Source organism: Cupressus sempervirens, chromosome 10, assembly GCF_028749045.1.
Source record: "Cupressus sempervirens isolate cs-2001-9-10 chromosome 10, ASM2874904v1, whole genome shotgun sequence".
NCBI lineage: Eukaryota > Viridiplantae > Streptophyta > Pinopsida > Cupressales > Cupressaceae > Cupressus > Cupressus sempervirens.
This window is the reverse complement of record NC_143127.1, coordinates 287,970,457-287,994,995: the sequence shown is the minus strand read 5'-3', so window position 1 is coordinate 287,994,995 and position 24,539 is coordinate 287,970,457. Positions and strand designations below refer to the sequence as shown.

General features: G+C 36.3%; 1 long non-coding RNA gene across 1 annotated transcript; it reads right to left on the bottom strand.

Moving 5' to 3' along the window:
* Window positions 1–587: 587 nt before the first annotated feature.
* On the bottom strand, window positions 588–21,505 carry LOC149533778 (uncharacterized). Its single transcript, XR_016356866.1, has 2 exons — window positions 21,302–21,505; window positions 588–1,128 (listed from the first exon to the last, which is right to left on the bottom strand). It is a non-coding gene; the product is annotated as an uncharacterized LOC149533778 (long non-coding RNA).
* Between the last annotated feature and the right edge of the window lie 3,034 nt (window positions 21,506–24,539).

Here is a 24,539-nt window from a genome sequence, read left to right as displayed (position 1 = left end):
CTACCCTCTAAATTACAAGGTACATCTCCCTTAAGACTTGCAATGATGTGCAATGAATATGTCTTTCTTAGATCAAAAGTTTTGACAAAATAAACTCTTAACCTGAGAGCAGTAAAGGATAACCAAATTCTTTGTAGACACAAACAATTCACACAAAATGGATTTGGACAACCTATCACACCTAATAGAATAACTGCAATAGATTATCTTGAGATTTCTAACTCTTACTCCTATTCTAAATGGAAAAGAGCAAAATAAGAAATGTAGATGAGGGAAAATGGAATTGCTTTAACAATCAATCTTGAATGAAATGGAATCCAACATTTTACTAATAGACTCATTCACACTTATCCTTCAATTCACAAAGAAACTATCTAATATGCCATGCAACCAGCAAGAGGAGAAGCAGAATCACATTTGAAAAAGAAAAAGAAATTACCTCTGCTATAAATACCATAGTGAAATGGAATCCACATGGTTATCACATAATCACATATAATTGTCCTTCAACTCTTAATGAAAAACTAAACTCTGAATGGGAAACAAACCATGACAAGCAAATAGGGTAAATGGAATTACAAAGCAAATTCACCATCGAGTTTTCTGACCTTTGTATTATCAAAAGAAATTACATTTATAGTTTTTTGTCATTTCTTAGTTCTGGTAGAGCAACAGTCATTCATTAGGAAGAAAATAAGAATAAAACATGAAAATATCTAATTTGCAGCATGACAAGAACATGTGGCATGTTCTCCATCGATAATTCTAGTGCCATGAAACTTCTAAAAACACATGATGACTATCCATCTTCAACAAACCTTAAGAATCTTGTAGAAATCTTTATTTCTTCATAATTTGTTGTTTGGCACCAAGTCCATATAAATCATATCCCAATGACCATTGCCATTTTGAATGCTCATCGTCAATCTGATATTCAACAATCATGATTAAAACATAACAAACTGTCTCATCTTTACCTTGTCACTCCTTTGCAACAATGTGATCTTTAGTCTTTTGTAGCTTCACCATGTTAACTCAGGATTACCTCAAACCACCTGTGACCTTATGAAAAAAGGCTTTCGTAGCTTCACCAAGTTAACTCTAGGTTATCTTTAATCATTTGCGAACCTGTGACCAACGTTGATTTATTAAGATCTGATATTTGAGACTTGAAAATATTAACTCTTTGTTTCACTCTGCAATGTGGGAACTTCTATGTATATGTGTTTTAGTACCCAAGGTGGTCACAGTTTTAAAACTTCAAGTGTAGAGTTTGAAGTTCAAAGTGGTTCAATGGTTCAAATGAGTCATCCTGTAGGTTCAACATAAACAACATCTGGAATGGTCCTATGGGTTCAGAAGGCTCGATGGTTAAATCATCGTGGAAATGGTTATCAAAGCCAATGCTTTTGAGAGCGGCACCTAGGTTCCATATAGTGTTCTCCCTGCAATTAAAAGAGCTTGGGTTGCTGTGAATGTATTCAATAATACCATTCAAAAGGTGTACACGGCCGTGAGTCCTCCGTGAGCATGGAAATTGTTAAAGAAAACATTGGCAACTATGTGGGTTATACATACCTCTGGTTGAGTGCTCCAGTCATTGAAATAACCATCAAAATCATGAATGCGAAACATTTTTATCGCAGGATATGAAGTGATCAAATTTCTAATGTAAAGAAGTAGCATAAAAACCGCATGGATCCAAAGGCAATACTACTTGGATGTTCAAGTAGAGGATTTAAGCCACCTGATACTATGGTTACAAAAAAAAAAAGAAGAGGAGAGGCCCGCGAGCTATTGGAGGACAATCGCACATAGTGCGTCAGCTTATATATAAGCAGCCACTTGAGTTAATATTAATCGAAGGCACAAGTTAAATAATCAAAATATCGGGTAGAATATTAAAAGGGACCCGATGCATTAGATATCAAGTTCCACTAACCCGAATACCTACAAGAAGCCGTAGTGGAGTCAATGCATTGGCTTGCAGCCCGAATTGAAAGTTGAGTGTTAGGCCCGTACTCTGATCGGCTTGGGCGTGAAACACATGAAATAATTCTCGATGATATTGAATCAGGTTTTTATAAACCCATTTTTGCTGTAAAATCAATGAGATTAAAAGCATGAATAACCCACTCAATCGTAGTCTAGAATACCAAAGCAGAGATTCAAGAAAGTGGAATACCATTCAATCCAAGAATGGCAGGTCAAGTCCCAAACTAGTATGTAGTTACAGTACATGACAGATACAGAGGAATCACTCACAAGTTTTAGCTTCCTGAGGACCAGTACATACTGCAAACTGCAAAGGATCAAGATATATCATTACCATTTGCTTGCAGACATGGGTGTTGTACAACATGTGCGGTACGTGTGAAATCTGGAGTGCTACATCAGCCCGAAGCTCTTGGAACTTTTTATGAACTGAAGTCTATGGGATACACTCTTCTCTGTGTCAATTTTCCAGCCTTAGATTTTGAAGTCGAAACTCAAGATAAAGATAAGTCTTATTGGCTTCAATTTCAAGGACCTATTGAAAGAGATGATTATGCACTTGAGCTGGCTATGGGTGATGACTAAAAAATTTCTTCTCTCTATTAAGCTTAAGTTCTTTGAGAGAAAGGGGAGGCTTGATTCTTATTCTATCTCCACACATCAGATGACATGTGTCAAACGACTCTACACACTCGTCCAAAACATAAACAGTAAGGTGTAGGCAGGGAAACATTTAATAAAAATTCATAATTTTATTAGAATGTCCCCATGTCACATTCCGAGGATATAAAATTTGGGGAATGCCTTATAATGACAAAGTCATATTCTTGGGAATATTTCTTTTTGAATAGAAGTTAATAAAGATGCAATAATTCTTCATAGTGAAAACAAGAAAGAAGAGAAACGAGTTTTCAAGAATCAGTTATCACAATTGAACAGTGACCGACAACAAGAAAAGATAAATATGTCTTAGCAAATGGGAAAAGGGTTCCAATTTTTTGAGTTTTGGCTGAGAGACTTTGGGCTACAACAGAACAAAGGCTGTGAATATAGGGGGTTCTATTCTGGCTTCTTCTAGACTGCAGACTTTGAGCTTCAGGTGAGGAGGAGAGCTTGCAAATTATTCCATTTTTCTTCAGAGGCTGTGAGAGGCAGAGCATGGGTTATTTCTCTTTTCTAGAATTGTGTGTCTGATTTAGAGATAGAATTTTAATGGTTGATGTAACATTGTGAAAGAAGTTTCCGTCTTTCTTGAAATAGTGATTTGGTTGTAATGTGTACAAGATACTTTGTGATCTTTTGCAGTCAGGGAAGGGAGGTTGGAGGTTAATTACATCAAAACTTTGATTATGGTGTATTTTCCTTCCACTGATCATGAACTTTGCGTCATTTTCAATTTTCTTTGAATTACATTTCAATATCGTTGTTTTCTTGTTGCATCATCTTTTCAAAATGTCTTTTAAAGCTTTAATTTTTTAAATTCTCTCAAGAGGATGGAAGATACATTTTCGTTTACATTATGCAATGCAGTGTACGATAGATTAACTTTGTGTAATCTATTTTATTCTGTTTCCTTTCTTTTTAGTTCCTAGGTTTCGCGTCTATGCTGTGTTTACGAATAGATGCTTGTTATCCTTTCGTGCTTTCTGGTCAAAAGTACATATAATTAATTCATTGTAAACCTTGTACGGGGAGCTGTACTCGATAAAATTCAGAGGAAGGTTATTAATCTAATAATAACCTATCAACCTGTTGGTGCCGATTTGTTCTTTCATTTGGGCATTCAGGGTCAGATTTGCACGTACTTTCTCGAAGGACAATCTATTCACTAACAGATTATTGGCGACTCTTTTGGGGAAAGAATCGTAGGTGCAGTGTTTTCTTTTCTCAGAAATCTAAAGGTACCTCCCCGAAGATGGAGGTTGGCGGCTCTATTGTGGAAGAATACCAAAAAGTCTTCCTTACATATCAAGAAATTTTAAAGGATTGGGTTCCAACAAAAGAAGAAGATACATCGGATATCTTTATCTTCATCCCACCCTTCCAAAGCAATCCTATCAGAGAGGTTATCGAAGAACTTGCAAAACAAGTGGATTGGTTAAAATCTTTCTATGGTGCTATTCTCATCAAGAAGAAACCCCATGTCCAAGAATCAGCGAGTGAAAATGAGCAAAGCAGTACCGAAGAGCTTGTAGACTCAAATGAGGACTTATCTTTCTTTAGGCCAGAGGTAGAATCTCACAAATCCATAGTATCACAACAACAAGAAAGATTAGTTAACAAGGAAGATGACCTCGCTGTAAAAAATTCAGATTGTGGTAATGAGGTTGAGCATCATGACGATTTGATAAGTGAAGAAGCGGAGGAGATGCTTGGTATGCACAACAATGATGCTTTACTTCCACCAAGTGAACCCATTGAAGAATCTTGTCACTCTAAAAATGGAAGTGATGTTTGTGATGAGATAAAAATGTCTTGGGTTGAAGCTTCTCATGATGAAATCCTTTTAGAAAAACTTGATGACTCAACTGAAATGCTGAAAGACACCTTTCTCAATGAGGAAGAAGATATTATGCAGAAATTTCAATCATCACTCAAGCCAAATCTTTCCTCTCAGGCTGATTCAGGTATTCATCCAAATCAAATTGAAAATGAAACATTGTAAATGAATATATTTTTTAGTCTTCTATGCATGGTTTCTCTGATATGGATTGTAGAGGTAATTCTGAAAGATGTAATGACACCTTTGAAAAGAAAGAAGATAACATACCTTGCATACTTGATGACAGTTTGTTTCTTAGAAGAAATGGAGATGTTGTACATTCGGGACTTGATCTCATGTTAGAGGAGGCATCTTTCTACCTGGAAATTGATCATGATATTAAGAGCCACATGCAAAAGGTGAGTACTAATGACAACATTTCTGAATATCAGGCATCTTTTCTTGAAGAAACTTTAGTAGTCTTTCTTTTCAATTTGAAATGAAATCCTATCTTGTGGAAGATCAACTCTCAAGTCAAAAGGAATGCTATGATGAATTGTGGTTGTTTGGGAAGGAATGTTTGGCCAGCATATTTATATGTGCTTGCAGCATGCTGTTTGGCATTAAAGATGTTGCCCGTAGGTACTGGTATAGAGCTGCTCAAATGAGACATGACTTGCTGCTCCGAAAAGGATGCTACTTCTCCCAGCCGGTAAATGGTTTCACGTGATTCCTTTCTTTTCTTCTAGTTCTCATGGTAGGTTCTCTTCCTACCTTTGTATATATTTTGTAAATAAGTTTTTGTTGTGCATAGTGTAGTCTGAATAATGCGCAAGCCTCGTGCTTGCTGGTAGTGTAGGTGTTTGTTTTGTTGGTTGGTTTTGCCTTGCTCCCCTTTTCCCTCTCTGCAAGCAGCTCCCGATCTTCTCTTGCTGACTCTATTTACCCAATGGATAAGGCACTGTTCTTTTCCCAGAGATTACTGGAGTCCTCTGATTTTGTATCAAAATCAGTCCTGCAGTTAGAGCCCCTGTTAGTACCCAAGGTGGTCACAGTTTTAAAACTTTAAGTGTAGAGTTTGAACCACTTCGAACTGAAGTTCGAAGTAGTTCAAAGTGGTTCAATGGTTCAAATGATTCATCTTGCAGGTTCAACATAAACAACATCTGGAATGGTCCTATGGTTTTAAAAGGCTCGATGGTTAAATCCTCGTGGAAATGGTTATCAAAGCCAATGCTTTTGACAACGGCACCTAGGTTCCATATAGTGTTCTCTCTGCAATTAAAAGAGCTTGGGTTGCTGTGAACGTATTCAACAATACCATTCAAAAGGTGTACATGGCTGTGAGTCCTCCATGAGCATGGAAATTGTTAAATAAAACATTGGCAACTACGTGGGTTATACATACCTCTAGTTGAGCGCTCCAGTCATTGAAATAGCCATCAAAATCATGAATGTGAAACATTTTTATCGTAGGATATGAAGTGATCAGATTTCTAATGTAAAGAAGTAGCATAAAAACTACATGGATCCAAAGGCAATACTACTTGGATGTTCAAGTAGAGGATTTGAGCCACCTGATACTATGGTTACAAAAAAAAGAAAAGAGGAGAGGCCCACGAGCCATTGGAGGACAATCGCACATGGTGAGTCAGCTTATATATAAGTAGCCACTTGAGTTAATATTAATCGAAGGCACAAGTTAAATAATCAAAATATCGGGTAGAATATTAAAAGGGACCCGATGCATTAGATATCGAGTTCCACTAACCCGAATACCTACAAGAAGCCGTAGTGGAGTCAATGCATTGGCTTGGAGCCCGAACTGAAAGTTGAGTGTTAGGCCCGTACTCTGATCGGCTTGGGCATGAAACACATGAAATAATTCTCGATGATATTGAATCAGGTTTTTATAAACCCATTTTTGCTGTAAAATCAATGAGATTAAAAGCATGAATAATCCCCTCAATCGTGGTCTAGAATACCAAAGCAGAGATTCAAGAAAGTGGAATACCATTCAATCCAAGAATGGTAGGTCAAGTCCCAAACTAGTATGTAGTTACAGTACATGACAGATACAGAGGAATCACTCACAAGTTTTAGGTTCCTAAGGACCAGTACATACTGTAAACTACAGAGGATCAAGATATATCATTACCATTTGCTTGCAGACATGGGTGTTGTACAACATGTGCAGTATGTGTGAAATTTGGAGTGCTACATCAGCCCAAAGCTCTTGGAGCTTTTTCTGAACTGAAGTCTAAAGGATACACTCTTCTCTGTGTCAATTTTCCAGCCTCAGATTTTGAAGTCGAAACTCAAGATAAAGATAAGTCTTATTGGCTTCAATTTCAAGGACCTATTGAAAGAGATGATCATGCACTTGAGCTGGCTATGGGTGATGACTAAAAAATTTCTTCTCTCTATTAAGCATAAGTGCTTTGAGAGAAAGGGGAGGCTTGATTCTTATTCTATCTCCAAACATCAGATGACATGTGTCAAATGACTTTACACACGTGTCCAAAACAGAAACAGTAAGGTGTAGGCAGGGAAACATTTAATAAAAAGTCATAATTTTATTAGAATGTCCCCATGTCACATTCTGAGGATATAAAATTTGGGGAATGCCTTATAATTACAAAGTCATATTCTTGGGAATATTTCTTTTTGAATAGAAGTTAATAAAGATGCAATAATTCTTCATAGTGAAAAAAAGAAAGAAGAGAAACGGGTTTTCAAGAATCAGTTATCAAAAAAACTAAACAGTCACCGAAAACAAGAAAAGATAAATATGTCTCAGCAAATGGGAAAAGGGTTCCAGTTTTCTGAGTTTTGGCTGAGAGACTTTGGGCTACAGCAGAACAGAGGCTGTGAATATAGGGGGTTCTATTCTGGCTTCTTCCAGACTGCAGACTTTGAGCTTCAGGTGGGGAGGAGAGCTTGCAAATTTTTCCATTTTTCTTGAGAGGCTGTGAGAGGTAGAGCATGGGTTATTTCTCTTTTTCAGAACTGTGTGTCTGATTTAGAGATAGAATTTTAATGGTTGATGTAACATTGTGAAAGAAGTTTTCGTCTTTCTTGAAATAGTGATTTCGTTGTAATGTGTACAAGATACTTTGCGATCTTTTATAGTCAGGGAAGGGAGGTTGGAGGTTAATTACATCAAAACTTTGATTATGGTGTATTTTCCTTCCACTGATCATGAACTTTGCGTCATTTTCAGTATTTCAATATCGTTGTTTTCTTGTTGCATCATCTTTTCAAAATGTCTTTTAAAGCTCTGATTTTTTAAATTCTCTCAAGAGGATGGAAGATACATTTTCATTTACATTATGTAATGCAATGTACGACAGATTAACTTTGTGTAATCTGTTTTATTCTATTTCCTTTCTTTTTAGTTCCTAGGTTTCGTGTCTATTCTGTGTTTACGGATAGATTCTTGTTATCCTTTCATGCTTTCTGGTCAAAAGTACCTATAATTAATTCATTGTAAACATTGTACGGGGAGTTGTACCCGATAAAATTCAGAGGAAGGTTATTAATCTAATAATAACCTATCCAATTGTTGGTGTCAATTTGTTCTTTCATTTGGGCATTCAGGGTTAGATTTGCACGTACTTTCTCGAAGGACAATCTGTTCACTAACAATGTGTCAGGTTCTTGTATTCTTGCATCAGTTATCCTTTACGCATCTTTGAAAAGCAAGAATATGAGTGTTTTTGATCTTTTGAAATCTGATGGCTGAATGATATATTTTCTTTCATGTTACATCTTCACTACAATTTTCAAGCTTTAACATTTGTTTTAACCATGAAATGGTGAGATTCAAATAACTAACCACATCATAACATTACAACTATTCTTCATATGATGTCTTCACTTGATGCGATGATGCGACTGATTAACTTTCATTATTTCATTGTGTTAACTCAAGGTTTCATCTAACCCATATCGATCCTTGAACTGTTGTGCTTAACTCCTTATCATCCATTCGAAAGAACAAATACCACTTCTTTCAATATTTTTACTTGATACAATGATGTGACAACTACTTCCAAGTTGACCTTGACTTCATTCGCAAGCTCACAACTTAGAAGTCCTAACTCATCTTCAACCCTGTGATAGTGCAATTCACATGATTCATGCATCTTCATGACCTCGACTCATAATTAACTTAACTTGCCTGTTACCATGCAACTTTAAGCCTTTCTTTGCATCGTAGCCTCAACTATAGTTTATTCTAAACCTTTTACAATGATGCAATTATTTTGTTTTCTCTCTATTGCTGACTTAAATCTGGATTACCTCTAACCACCAATGACCATATGATCATTGGCTTTTGCTCCATCACAATATTAACCTCAAGTTACCTTGAACTGCTAGTGATGATGTGATGATCATTGATCTTTAAGATCTGATTGTTGAGACTTGAAAATATTAATACTCTAGTTTTCTCTGTAGTGTGGGTCCATATGTTCCACATGTCATGTGCTCGTATTCATGCAGTGGTTATTTATCGTGCATCTTCAAAAAGAGAGGAAACACTAAGCATTGATCTTTCAAAATCTAATGGTTGAATGTATCTATTCTCTTCATGTCTCATCTTCACAACTATGATTCATACAATGCCTTCATTCAACATGATGATGCGATGACAAGCTCTTGCACAACCCTTTGCACTTTATGTCTTATGATCTAACGATCATACGATCTTATGATCAGAAATTATTTTCCCTTTGTCGCAACTTTGGAGATGCCATAGATTTCCTTCACGATCTCATGATTCACTTCCTTTCATAACATCAGAAAACTTATCTTCTTATGATCTGATGGTCTTACAAACTTATGATACCCTTGCTGTCATATAGTTGAGTCTTCTTTCTTAACCTTACGATCATACGTTGGCCATCATCTCATAACATCATAAAACCTTACGATATGAGACACTTATGATCTGAAGATAATATGATCTCACGATACTTATGATCTTACGATCCCCTCTTAGCATCGTAACTTCAATCTTCTTCTCTTGCGATCTGACGATCTTTCATAACATCATATCTCTTCAACCTTAGATTTCCAATCTCATGATACCTATAATCTTTCAAAGCTTTAGAGCATAACTTAAAACCAAAAGAAAGGCCCACATGACAGGTAAGTGTTTGAATTTTCAACCAAACAATTGCATGCATTCTTTCTATCCATTGAATTTTCACCAGCCCACATAACTTGTTATGATCGCATCTAAACCATCCACGCACTGAATCAACGACACACACTCTCTTAACTTCATTTTTTGATTTCAAAGGGTTTTGACTATTTTCTTTGACATAAATTGCTTTCTCTGCATCTTGAACTAGATCATTTGCACTAGCTTCCATGAAAACTGTAACCTAATATGAATCCTTATCTTTAACATGATTAAGAGTAGAGAAAGATGAATCATTAAGATATCTAGATCTTCTTCTCATCAGAGGAAACATAACAAACCGTCCAAAACCTAATCACCTAGCCTTGGACTAGTGCATTGCTCACATGATTTTATGCATTAAATTAGCTCGAATGAATGATGAGAAGAGAGGCAATCCTATTGGCATTCTAGACTTAGACTCAAGACATTGACACTTTGATTTGACTCAAACCTAAAGAAAAAAAGGAATGAACTAAAAATAGGGCAATAGTGATAACACAAAGTTTGAACATACGGAACAATATGATGGTGGAAGTGTAATATTTGGAAACAATGAACAATGTTGCATAAAGGGAAAAGGTTGTATCTCACTAACCAATGAACTTAGATGTGATAATGCTTATTGGGTTGAAGGACTAAAGAATAATCTACTGAGTGTGGCACAGTTGAATAACATTGGATTCAAGGTAGAATTCATGAATGGGAAGGCCAAGCTGCTAGATGGAAAAGGAAATCTAGTTGGGTCTGGTAACCAAACAAAAGGTAACTTATTCTACCTAGATCTCAGTGAAAGTTCATGTTTCATTGCTCAAATAGAAGATAGTTATGGCATAAAAGGTTATGTCAAGTGAAATTTGATAATCTGATCAAGATAAGAAAAAAAAAAAGAGTGAGAGGTATTCCTAGTTTGAGGAAACTTGATATGGGCCTATGCAAAAATTGTCGAATTGGTAAGATGGGCAAGAGAAGTTTCAAAAGAAAGAACTATAATTTTGAAGCAGTCTTGGAGTTTATTCATATTGACTTATGTGGACCTATTTGAGTTGAAATCTATAATGGAGATAAGTACTTTATTATTTTTGTCGATGATTATTCTAGAATGATGACTGTAATGTATCTAAAAGATAAGTCTGAAGCTTTTCAATAGTTTAAGTGGTATCTGGATAGAGTAGAAAAGGAAACAAGAAAGAAGCTGAAGTGTTTAACATCAAATAGAGGTGGTGAATTCATTTCCAATGAATTTTGCACTGCAAACTGAATCAAAAGACAAGTATTAACCCCTAGTACACCAGAATAGAATGGTATAGCTAAAAGAAGGAACAGATCCATCATGGATTGTGAAAGAACTTTGATGATAGAAAAGAATGTTGTAATCAAATACTAGTAGGAAGTAATCGGTACTGTAGTGCATACCTTGTGTTGGCTCCTGATTTAACAGTGTTTTAATAACCAGGTATACAGGGTAAGATTGCATCTATGGGTAGCTATCTCCAATAATGGACACAATTCACCAAGAACTCGGCCCAACTATAAGGCTACACCCCTTCACTTCAGGCTCTGAAAAACCTAGGCAGGTGAACCTCTTAAGATTTGATTATGTGACCAGTTCAATGGCCATAATCAAGATCTAGAGTAATAGATGAAACAACTAAATCTTCTATACTTAACCAAGAAATCACAAGCATGGAATAGCTAATAGCATGACTCATAAAATTGGTAAGCTAAGTGCGGGTTAGACTTTGAATAACTTTCAACATAAAAGGGAAAAATATTTAATATGTTGATATCAGAAAGACCCAAGTATGAGCAATAGAATTGAATGATCCTATCTCTGATCAGTGCCTTATCTATTAGGAAATTACATGAATTACAAGCATACATTTCATTGAAATCTTTGACATAACTCCTACATCAAGATCCTTGATCTATCTTTCACCTTGTGAATAAACATTTGCATCAATATGAATCTCATACTCAGGCTATCCCATCATGAAATCTGCAAACCCTGTGATAAACACCAAGCAATTACATGGCTCTTTGTTCCATAAGCAAGACATTTCAATCACATACATCCTTAAACATAATGTAACCTAATTCATGGTCTTTTTTCACAAACTAGAAAAGATTACAAATCCATGACCAGGAGACAAGATTCAGATTGAATTTAAAACCCTTTTGCTGTGCTTTATTTATTCTCCTTGAAAACAAATATATGAAAGATGTATAGGAATGACTCACAAATCACCTAACAAACAAGAACTATTTTTATAAAAACTTAAATGCTACTCAATACAAGAGAGAAATGTTGGGTGTCTGGCTTTCATAGCCTGAGCAGAGCTCCTAGAACTAGAAATTGAAAACCAACCAACAACATTTTTACAGAGGAAAAGAAATAATATATATGAAGAGGGAAATTCTCAGATTGAATTTGCAATTGACATGTGTCCCTTCAGAATTCTCCCTTAAGAAGCTGAAAATAATCTCTCTACCTTCTCTCCTCAACTTTAGAAAGTAAGAAAACCCCTTAGAATCAATTTTCTTCACATTCACACCTTAACAAGCCTTTACATCTGCCATCTAACCAATTCATATGCTTAATGGTGAAAACTACTCATTCTACTAATAATGCCCTGGGAATCATAAATTGGCTTATAGCACAAACCAGTGAACACCTGTGCACAATCTAACCTTAGAAATGGAAAATTCAGATCGTCCCAGTTCTGATGGTATATTGGAGTGCCCATTTTGGATAAAAATAGCCCCAGTTATGCCCATTTGAAATTCTGGCCTCTGTCTCATGGCTTCCATAGCATTATGCAAATATTTATTCTTTTATATAGTCTGAACTATATAAAGTTTTAGACTTTATTTAAAACTCTGATGATTGCACGTTGAGTGAAAAAAAAAACCATAAAATAATAATAAACTTTTTTGCTTTTGAAAATTCCCTTTACTTTTCAATCTGGGTCAAAGCTAGTTTGAGAATCCCTATGACACATGTCAAGTTCTGATTTGCTCCTTTCCTGCACAGTTGTCAGATCCCTCCAACTAGGTGCCATGTGTCATCATTAGATTCATCCATCTCACCACCATGTCACTACACCACCTGGATGCCTTAGTGACATAGCGACATTTGTCCGATCTGCCACGTGGTATGATCTAGTGTGTCTGCTAGATCTACTCGCCACATCATTGCCATCCTTGGAAATCGTGCCAAGTGGCACCTTGTGATTGGTTTGGAATTCCACTTCATCATCTCATCACTACCATTTCATCATCTTGTCAGTGCCTTCACTGCTCGACTGCCACTTGTCATTGCCTAATTTGTGCTAAGTATCTAGGCGGGCCCCCCAACCTTCTTGCTAGATTTCCATGGTTTTTTGGCAATTTGCTATGTTGCTACCGGAATACCTTGCCATTTCTTGGTGGTGATATAGCGAATTGCTAGATTTTGGACTTTTTTCGTCGCTTGGTGATGTCATCTTTGTTAGCGTGTTCGTTCAAAATTATACTTCATTCGCCTCCAACTGGCCGACTAGGCCCCATGCACGAGCAACTTTTCCTTTTAAAAGGCACATCTCTTTAAGACACTTACTATAAGACTGCAGAAGTATTTGAAGATTGAAAATTACCCCCACACAGGTAATGTGGGATAAACATCCATAGTAGTGTCTTTCCTCTGCTCACACGATTTCCCTTGTTGCTTCTATGTTGCCATTCCTCCTTAATCAACAACTCTTTTATACGTGATCTACACCTTTATATACTGACCTTTGTCTCTTTGCATAGGCGTCTTGCCTCTTCAATGCATCGCTACCTCTATTTATTTGCATGTGCTGGAAGCTCATTCATTTGTATAGGCCTTTTTTAAGAGGCATGGGTTCTCCCTTTAAATGGCTTCATGGACCTCCTTTTAACTGCCTACGTGTGGCTTTCTCTTTCCTTGATGTGTTCTTCTACAAATGGCATGGCGTCTCCTTATGGAGTCTATAGATTCTCCTTCTATGTTCATTGGTCTACAACATCCTGCCTATGTCGTGGATGTCTTTTTCCTTAAGATATAATAATAAGTGGACATTGTTTGACCGTAGCAAATTGGAATGAGCCCCCCTTTGTTTGACTGTGCCATCTCCCCACATGCTTTAGCGACTTCAATTCCCTTGCCACTGGCCCTCTTATCGTAGCGTAGACTACTTCATGGCTTGCAAGCCCCTGTTCTAGGCCTCCTGCGGCTTGCTTTTCTTAACGCCATAGTCCCCTTTTTTCACTTTCTGTCTTTGATTGCCTGCGTGGACCCTCCTTCTACATACTTTGTTGCAAGGTCTCCTTTTGATTGCCTCCATGGGTTGTTTGTTCATTAGTTGTTGGCTTACATCATTAATGTCCCCTTTGTGTTGAAGGTTACCTTCCTACCCTGCTCATGTGTGGAGCTCTCTCTTCATCATGCCGTGGGTTTTTTGCAGGCTAACAAGAGAATAAGCATTTCAAAGGACCAATACTCTAGGTAGATCATCAGTGAAGATGAAATAGAAAGCTTGAGAAAATCTTTAACATCATGCAAAGCCTCCCATGTAAAGGATGTCCATGTCTTCTTGCATGCAGGTGAAGATTTAATATACAAAAAAAGAAGTGCCATATTGAGCCAGTTAGAAATGCTACTTGCCAAGGTAGCCCCTTTGCTTGCCTACCGCCTCACATCTTGTCTTAACTTTTTCTTTCATTTGGCATGGAGCTTTTCTCTCTCTTGGCGTCCCCTGCCAAATGTGCCACTCAAATTTTGCCAACCATTAACCATGCCATGTTCAACTTTGGTCCATTGGTTTTGTTGATGGCACATACATCTCACACATGGTCTGCCCTTTCATAACTTAGGCCTTTTAGAAACCATTTACCTTCATAAACAACTGCCATTGAAGCGGTCATTTTCGAGATAAAGGTCCATCTATTTCTGTTTGGGTGATACATCCCTGTAGATCTCAGGGAATAGGGATGGCCCTCACATTCTCCCCCAGCTACATACAAGCAATTATTGACTACACAGGCACCAAAGAAATACCTATGTCTAAGCATGTCTGGTGCTCGATGCCATTTATTTGTCTGTGCACTATAATAGACCACCCTTCGCATAGATCCCTTTAATGGGTTTTTTCCCTCTAAACAAATAAAGATGGCCTCCACTAAGGACAACACATTCAGTTGATGCATAATTAAAACCACCGTCTCTTTTCACAACTATTAATATAACTTTTTGAGCTTCAATAAATATAGCTTTTGCACTCTCACTTTCCTTGATAAGCCCCTTCTCATCCAACTCATTCATTGAATTCTTGGCTCCATTCTTTAAAGTGATTTCACACATGCTGTATAGTTTCACAAATTCTATTTGGCCTTACCACTGATAAGCATTATATGTCTCAGGACTACCACAAAACTTCTAAAGTTCATATAAAGATTCTTTGAGGATATTTCATTTTGACCATGTGTGAATTATGTAAGTTTAGGTACATATTTCTTTACACAAATTTCTCTTGGTTAACCCATGCTCCAATGAAGTTTAGATGGGCCCCAAAGTGGGTCCGGTTAAAAAAATAATCGTTTTCGAATGCCTGACTTCTCAAACTGGCCTATTGAACCCATCATACTGATTGGAACTAAGTTCGACCACTTATCAATCAATTGAAACTCTTTTTACAATTGATCTGCAAAGTGTCACTTTTGCATCAGGAGGTCCTTTGACTGGTCTTGAAAACTTGCGCAAACACCTGACCCGGCTTTAAAAACTGGTGATTCTTTGCTCCGCACTCTTACACCCTGTCAAATCTTGTCTCATGAGAAATTCCTAGTCAAAAGACATTGACCATCAAAGTTGATCTCTTAGAACTGCCTGCAAGAAAACATAAATCGCGATCATATTTGGCTTCAAAAACTAGGCAAATTGACACTTGGGAAGACAAAAATTGGGGCATCGGTTCACTGTCACAAAGAGAGTATAAATTTGTGATTTGGGCTCATGACGAATAATTGGGCGCAAATGGCAAGCGGTCAACGTAGGCTACTAGGATTTGAAGACTGAGAAAAATGGCAGAAAAGTGATTTTTGCAAACAAAATTGACCTGGGAAAGTGTGCAAATGGATTCGTTGAAACTTGAAAATTGGCACACTTGAAGTATTTTTGGAGTACAACACAGTGGTACAATCCATTCGATCTCACCTATCATGGATTAGGAGCTATAATGTCCCAAACAGGGGTACTGATCAATCTGCTCCTTTTGACACCAATAAAAAGTTAGAAATTGCATTTGGAATCATGTTTGAAAATTGATCAAATGGATTCGTCATAAGCTCAAAATTAAAACATAACATGTCTCTGACCTCTAAAATGCAACAAAAAAGGAATTTTATCATTTTAGTCAACTGGGTCAAAACTATAACTCGTCAAATAGGGCTTCTCAAAGTTTAGAACTAATTGCAAATGCATGAAAATAGTAAACTACCAACTTTGAGGTATTCAAAACCTAGTCAAACAGACTCAAAATGACTCAAAATCTAAAACATAGGCTCTCAGGTATGGACACTAAATACTCCCAAAGTAGCAAGTCATGAAATGTTACTGGGTGCAAGATATTCAATGACAAACACAACCTCCTATCATTGTTTGACACGAGCAAAAATGCAGATTTGACAAATGCTCAAAACGGGACTTCATGAAATGACTTGGAACGACAATTTAGCTTCATGAAACAAGTAGACGCACTAAATGAAAGGTGTTAGAAGCATTAAACACCTTTTGAGGCTCAAAAGTATAGCTGGGTAGATAGGCATCAAAAGCGTTTATAGGTCCCAATTTCTCCAATGGTGCTCAAACGCGAGGCTACAATTTTGAGCACCAACACCTTAAACAAAGTAAAACTGAAGAAAGACTCAAATCAAACTCCTTATGAACTATGGCATGGCTACAAACCTAATGTAAGTTACTTGAAAGTATTTGGTAGAAAATGTTATATTTTGAAAGAGACTAGGAAAGGTAAATTTGATGTCAAAGGTGATGAAGGCATATTCCTAGGACACTCTAGTAGAAGTAAAGCATATAAATGTTTGAATTTGTCTACTCATAAGATCATAGAAAGTTCACATGTAAGGATTGACGAGGTTTCAAAAAAGAGAGAAGAAGAAAGCAAAAGAACTTGAGAATTACAGAAAGTTTATTTATTTTGAACCTGACACATTACCAAATCTAATTGGAAGTTAGCAGACTTCACCTCTCAAGTCCCCAAAATCTCCAAAAGCACTTGAGTTGCATCTAATGTAACCCGAGTCACAGTATGAAGGACCCAAGTCGTAGTTAGAAGCTACAGAGTTGCAACTAGAGAAAATTGAGTCTGAAGGACCCGAGCCACAAATAGTGGGACTTGAGCTTGATACATAAGATCATGGTGAGGCTAGTAGAACAATTTCTAAATCCAAAGTACCTGTGTTGGCAAGATATGTTAGAAGGCACCATGCACCTGATTAGATCACTATAGACAAGTCAAATGGTATAATGATAAGAAAAAAATTGAAAGGTACATGTTTTGCTTACTAAATTTAAACCTAGATTAATTAAAGATGCTTTGGATAATGGAAGCTAAATTGAAGCAATGAATGAAGAGATAGAATAGATAGAAATGAATAAGACCTAGACTCTTGTTCCTAGACCCAAGGATAAAAATGTAATTGGTAGAAAGTGGGTTTTCAGAAAATAAGATGTATGAAGATGGAGAAGTTTCGAAAAACAAAGCAAGGTTAGTATGCAAAGGTTTTTCTCAAGAAGAAGGTATTGATTATGGTGAAATTTTTTCTTCTATTGCAAGATTAGAAGGTGTTAGGACTTTACTTGCTTATGTTGCATATAAAGGTTTTAAAGTTTATCAAATGGATGTGAAATCTGCATTCTTGAATGGAATTCTTGAAGAGGAAGTTTACATAGAACAACTTGAAGGATTTGTAGATCCTAGCAAAAAGGATATGGTTTATAAACTACACAAACCATTATAATATCTCAAGAAAGCTCCTAGAGCTTGGTATGAAAGACTTCATAACTACTTGATAAAGATTGGTTTTCAAAGGACAGATGATAACAACAACTTATATATCAAAGAAGGACTCGACAAGAAGATTATGTTGGCATAAATCTTTGTGGATGACACATTGTTTACTGGAAATGATGACTTGTGCAAAGATTTCTCAGAAGAAATGAGTAAAGAATTTGAGACGTCTATGTTTGGAGAGATTAAATTCTTTGTTGGATTGCAGATTCAACAGAAGAAGATGGTATCTACATTACTCAATCTAAATATATCAAGGAGATACTAAAGAAATTTGGAAAGGAGGATTCAAAAATAGTTGAAACACCTATGTCTACTAGACATTCACTTTCCAAGAATGATGATTCTAAAGAGGTAGATCAAACCACATACCGATCAATGATTGGAAAATATCAATATGTAGTGCATACAAGGACTAATATTGCACTAGTAGTTGGTATGGTGGCAAGATTCTAAGAAAATCCTAAAGAAAATCATATAATGGAAATCAAGAGAACCATGAGGTATCTGAAGGATACTGAAGACTATAGATTATGGTACACGAAAGGAGGCAATTTAGATTTAAAAGCCTTCACAAATGCTGATTGGGAAGGAAGTGTTGATGATAGGAAGAGCACCAGCGGTGGAGCATTCTTTCTTGGTAAAAGACTAATGTCTTGGAAAAATAAGAAGCATAATTGCATTTCTTAGTCTAAAACAGAGGCAAAGTATGTTGTAACAATAGTTAATTTCTCAAATATTATTTGGTTCAAGCAACTATTAGCAGGTATGAAGGTAGAGATCAATGATCCAGTGGTTATCTTTTGTGATAACACAAGTGCAATTAATATATCAAAGAATCTTATGATGCATACCAAGACCAAGCACATTGTAATAAAATATAATTTTTTGAGAGAATTGATGCAGAATAAAGAGGTAAGATTGGAATATGTGAATACGAAAGAACAAATTGTAGACATATTCACTAAGCCATTACCTAAGGATGCATGTTTGTATCTAAGAGGCAAGTTAGGGGTTATTCCCTTATCTAATGATCACTAAATGAAGTTTAGTGATGCATCAACTAGTATGTGTTGAAGATCAATCAAGTTGATGCAGTATTGAAAGGGCGGATTGCATATGAATCTGTACATTAGGTATATTGATACTCACTAAATTTTGTCTTTGGCATAAGATGTCAAAGAGGGAGAGTTTGTATGTCATTATAAGTTTGGTTGTCATTATATCATAAAAATTTTCTAAAGAGGGAAAGTTTTCATTCCACAGAATTTTTTTTCAAAGATGTCAAAGTAGAAAAACTTGGTTTGATATCAAAGAGGGAAAGTTTGATATCAGAAGAAGATGTTGAAGACATAGTTTGCTGACAGAGAGAGAAACTAAAGGTAGAGGGAGTTCACACTGATAAAGGGGGTTCTCATGGATAAGAATCATAATGAAACTAAGAATATTATCCTTACTATTATTTTTTTCTAAAAATTTCATTGTATTATGACATGTGTTTCCATCAATGCCAAAGAGAGAGATTGTTGAAAACAATTGGTATTTTTTTCCAAATTGGGTTTCCACATTAAAACTTGGTGTCATTTGTGTTCATGTTATTTCTTTCATGTGTATGCAACTAGGTTAATTAAGGTTAATCACAGATAATATCCTAAGATTTTCATGTTAGGCATTTGCCGAGTTACAGGTGTTATTTTAGTGGTTACCGAGCTATAACATATTATCAGTATTAACCGAGTGCCTATGAATTTTCCAAGCTATAGTAATTTTAGTAGAGTTTATGTTTTGTACTGATATCTAAGGGATTTGGGATTTATTGTAGTGGTAACTGATTCACCCCTCCCCTCTCAGTTACTCCTATTATATTTCCAACACTACTAGCAACATATCGCCCCTGATTTGTCTTCATTTGAAGAGTTAGTGAATCTGCAATTTAGACTGGTATCTAGTTGAGGGGTAGAGAAAATGCAAAGGATTATAGAGATGCACAAAAAAAAAATGCCTAGTTGTTATAGTTTTTCCTTCTAAGTACATGGTAAGGATTCTCCAAAGCATTGGAAATGAAATATAGAAAGAGCTCATGGAACTATAAAGTTGAGTACTTTGGAGGTATCTTGCGAAATCTGTTGCAACAAAGAAGATGAAAATAAATCAATGGCAATATTATTTATAGAAGATATATAAGAATACACATAAAACAATTACTTATGATCCCTATCACATAGTTTGCCCATTTTCAAGCAGTTTTGCCAGTTTTCAAAATGATGTGAGAAGAGGATGTCATTGCGTCCCTACAACCCATGGAGGGAAAAGCAAGCATGATCTATTCTATCAGTATCCCTGGGATGTGGTTGAGCTGGCCAAGCGATTCTAATAGTATTGTTTGTATAAAACTTGAGGGTTAATGATAATTGAACAATTACGTTGTTCGTTAGGTTTATGCTTTATCTCCACCCGAAATTGTTTGCCACTATCACAGTTGGAATCCATGGCATTTCAATCATCAAAACATGATCTAAAATTCTCAAAATCTCTAAAGAGCATCTCTTGAGGGATAATTGAGATGGGGATTCATGTTAATACATTACTCTCTAGTAGAATTCAATGAGGAAAAATCCTTAACGCAAGTTAAATACACTCACGATTACGCCCAATATCACAGGGTTTTTATCAGATATGATATTAAAAAATACTCTTCTCAACATGTATGTTGTAGACTGGATGATACTCACAAAGTGAACGAGATGTTTTCGCATGGACTATAGTGATCGCAGGGCATGCAAAGCACGGGCGTGCCGAGGAGGCAGTGATGTTGTTCCAGAAAATGCAAGGAGCAAATATTGAAGATCTCTGGATTGTGGGATGGAAATTCAGGAACACATACTTAGACAAGGTTTTCTTTCTGATATTGTTTTGGTCACTGTGCCTATTGACATGTATACAAAATGCACGCAAACTATTCGACAAAATGGATCAGCACGGCATGAACTCCTGTAATGCCATGATTGTAGGATATTCTCAGAATGGACTAGTTGGCGAGGCATTCAAACTCTTTCAGAAAATGCCACACAGGGATGTCGTTTCTTGTACTTATATGGTTGTAGGATTTGCAGTGAATGGGTTTGTGGATTATTCACTCAAACTGTTTGACAAAATGACTTAATGAACAATTGTTTCATGGAATGCTATGATCGTAGGATTTACACAGAATGGTTAAGTTGAGAGGGTCCTAAATTTGTTTCAAAAAATGCCAATGCCTACCCAGCTCAGATAACTAAAATCCCAGACGAGATAGCTAACATAAAAATTTAAAACCAGTAAGAAAAGCGCTCAATCGCTAATACCCAAAAAAACTTAAAATATTTAGAGCGAGTATCAGTTATAAACCTTCGAAAGCATTATAGCGTCATTTAACCTCTACAGTTCATCTGAACATGGTATTTTGCATTTCTGGACCACCTTCGAGGAAGGGGTGAACATAACGAAGTAATTGCAAAGTTTTCAGAGTTGGACAGTGCTCCAATGGAAGACAAATCGTTAGGGGTTTACCCGAATGACAGACTCGTGGCCTTCCGCCTAGCTGAGAAGCAGCTTAATCTTCACTTGGGTTCTCCCTCACTCGAAAGGCAGGATAGTGGCATGTTGTTGCCGATGGCGAAGCTGAAGGAATCCTGTTAGCCCTCTGGAAGCAGCTACATGAGGAATTGTCCGTGGGCTTTCGCCCATGTGAAAGCCTATTGGCAACAAGCCAACTCTCATGCTCGAAAGAAAATGAACTAGCTTATATATACCTCTATATATATTACGCCGAAAGTAATCGTTCTCGAGGCGCCTATTTTTATTTAATCTCAAAGTTATTTTAAACATTGTTGGGATTAATGAAAATGAAAATAGGCACTTCGAGAACGATTACTCTCGGCGTAATATATATAGGTATATATAAGCTAGTGGCAATCGCAGTGCAACAGGGAAAGAATTTTTTAAATTTTTGTTTTTTTTTTTTAAGTGTAGTGCTGAATTATTTATTTCTTTTTAAATACAATTGTATAAATTTACTATAAAAATGTAATAGTGTAAACTTACTATAAAATTATTCTTGAATATTTTATTTTTTAATTCTATATATGGTGTTTATTTGCATCACTTTAATTCAGTTTTATTTTAAGCATATTGTTACGTAAAATGTTATATTGAAGAGTAGAGTTATAGTTAGGGTTAGGGTTAGTGTTAGGGTTGGGGCTATTGTTAGGGTTTATGGTCAGGAATAGAGTTACAATTAGAGTCAGGATTAGCATTAGGGTTAGGGCTAGGGTTATTTTTAGGATTACGAATCTTGTTAGGGTTAGGTTAAAAAAGGGTAATTTTCTTTTTGGCATATTATAATGTAAAATGTTATAGTCAAACATAGATACATGGTTAGGGACAAAGTTACCATTACAGTTAATGTTAACCTTAGGGATAGAATAGGGGTTAGGGTTAGCATTAGGGTTAGGGCTGGAGTTAGGGTTAGGGCTTGAGTTATGGTTAAAGTTAGGGTTAGAGTTACGGTTATGGTTATTGTTAGAGTTATGGTTAAGGTTTGGTTAGAGTTATGTTTATGGTTAAGGTTAGGGTTAGAGTTATGGTTATGGTTAAGGTTCAAATTAGAGTTATGTTTATGGTTAAGGTTAGGGTTAAAGTTATGGTCATAGTTAAGGTTAGGGTTAGAGTTATGGTTATAGCTAGGGTTAGTGTTATAGTAAGGCAGGGTTAGGGTTTGAGTCAAGGTTAAGGTTAGACTCAAGGTTAGGGTTTGAGTCAGGATTAAAGTAAGGGTTAGGGTTAGGGTTAGAGTCCAATTATGGTAGAGTTAGATTTAGGGTTAGATTTAAGGGTTAGAGTTATGCTCATGGTTAAGGTTAGGGTTAGAGTTATGGTTATGGTTAGGGTTAGGTTTAATGTTATTATAAGGCTCGAGTTAGGGTTATTGTAGGGATAGGGTTAGGGTTTAAGTTAGGGTTAAGGTTAGATTTAGGATTAGGGTTAGGGTTTTAGTTAGGATTAAAGTTAGGGTTAGGGTTAGGGTTAGAGTCTAGTTATGGTAGAGTTAGATTTAGGGTTAGAGTTAGGGATAGAGTTATGTTTATGGTTAAGTTTAGGGTTAGAGTTATGCTCATGGTTAAGGTTAGGGTTAGACTTATGGTTATGGTTAGGGTTATAGTAGGGCCAGGGTTAGGGTTAGGGTTAGGGCTTGAGTAAGGGTTAAGGTTCTAGAGTTATGGTTAGGGAAAAGTTTTGAGCCAAGATTAAAGTTAGGTTTAAGGTTATGGTTAGAGTCCAATTATAGTAGAGTTAGATTTAGGGTTAGAGTTAGGGGTAGAGTTATGTTTATGGTTAAGGTTAGTGTTAGGGTTAGGGTTAGGGTTAGAGTTAGATTTAGGATTAAAATTAGGGTGAGGGATAGGGTTTGAATTAGAGTTAGGATTAGATTTAGGGTTATTGTTAGGGTTAAGGTTACAATTAGAGCTAGAGTCAGGGTGAGGGCTAGACTAAGGGTTAGGGTTAGAGTTAGGGTAAGGATTAGAATTAGAGTTAGAATTAGGATTAGGGTTAGGGTTAGAATTAGGGTTACAGATATAGTTAGGATTAGAGTTAGAGTTAGGGTTAGGGTAAGGGTAAGAAGTAGGGTGAGGGTTAGAATTAGGGTTATAAATATAGTTAGGGTTAGGGTTATAAAAACACTTAGGGTTAGAGTTAGAGTTAGAGTTAGGGTTAGGGTTAGTGTTAGGGTTATGGTTAGCATTAGGGTTAGGGTTACAATTAGAGTTAGAGTTAAAATTAGAGGTAGTGATAGTGTTAGTGTTAGTTTAAGAGTTAGAGTTAGAGTTAGATTTAGGGTTAGAATTGGGGACAAGATTAGGGTTAGGGTTAGAATTAGAGTTATAGTTCCAATTCAAGTTAGAGTTAAAGTTAGAGATAGAGTTGGAGCTAGGGTTAGGGTTAGAGTTACCTAGTTAGATTTAGGGTTAGGGTTATAGTAAGGGTTGGGATTAGGATTTAATTAGGGTTAGGGTTGGAGTTAGAGTTATATATATTGTTAAGGTTAGGATTAGGGGTAGGTTTAGAGTTAGAGTTAGGGTTATGATTAATGCTAGGGTTAGGGATACAATTAGAGTTAGAGTTAGAGGCATAGTTAGGGTTAGAATTAGGGATAGGGTTAGAATTAGAGATAAAGTTAGAGTTAGAGTTAGGGTAAGAGATAGAGATAGATTTAGGGTTAGAATTAGGGTTAGGATTAGAATGAGCATTAGAGTTAGAGTTAGAGTTAGGGTTAGAATTAGTGTTAGGGTTAGGGTGAGAATTAGAGTTATTGTTAGAGTTAGAGTTAGGGTAAAATTAGGTTAGGGTTAGGGCTAGAATTGGGATTAGGGTTAGAATTAGGATTAGAGTTAGGCATATATAGGTTAGGCTTAGGGGTAGAATTAGAGCTACAATTAGAGTTAGAGTTAGGATTAGGGTTAGGGTTAGAATTACGGTTAGAGATTGAGTTAGAGTTAGGGTTAGGATAAGGGTAACAATTAGTGTTAGGGCTAGAATTAAAGTTACAAATAAAGTTAGGGTTAGAATTAGGGTTAGGGTTAGGGTTAGATTTAGAGTTAGGGTTTGAGCTAGAGTTAGAGTTAGAATTAGAGTTAGAAGAAGGGTTAGAGATAGAGTTAGGATCATAATTAGGGTTAGGGTTAGCACAAGGGTTATAGTTAGAGTTAGGGTTGGCATTAGGGTTAGGGTTATAATTAATGTTAGTGTT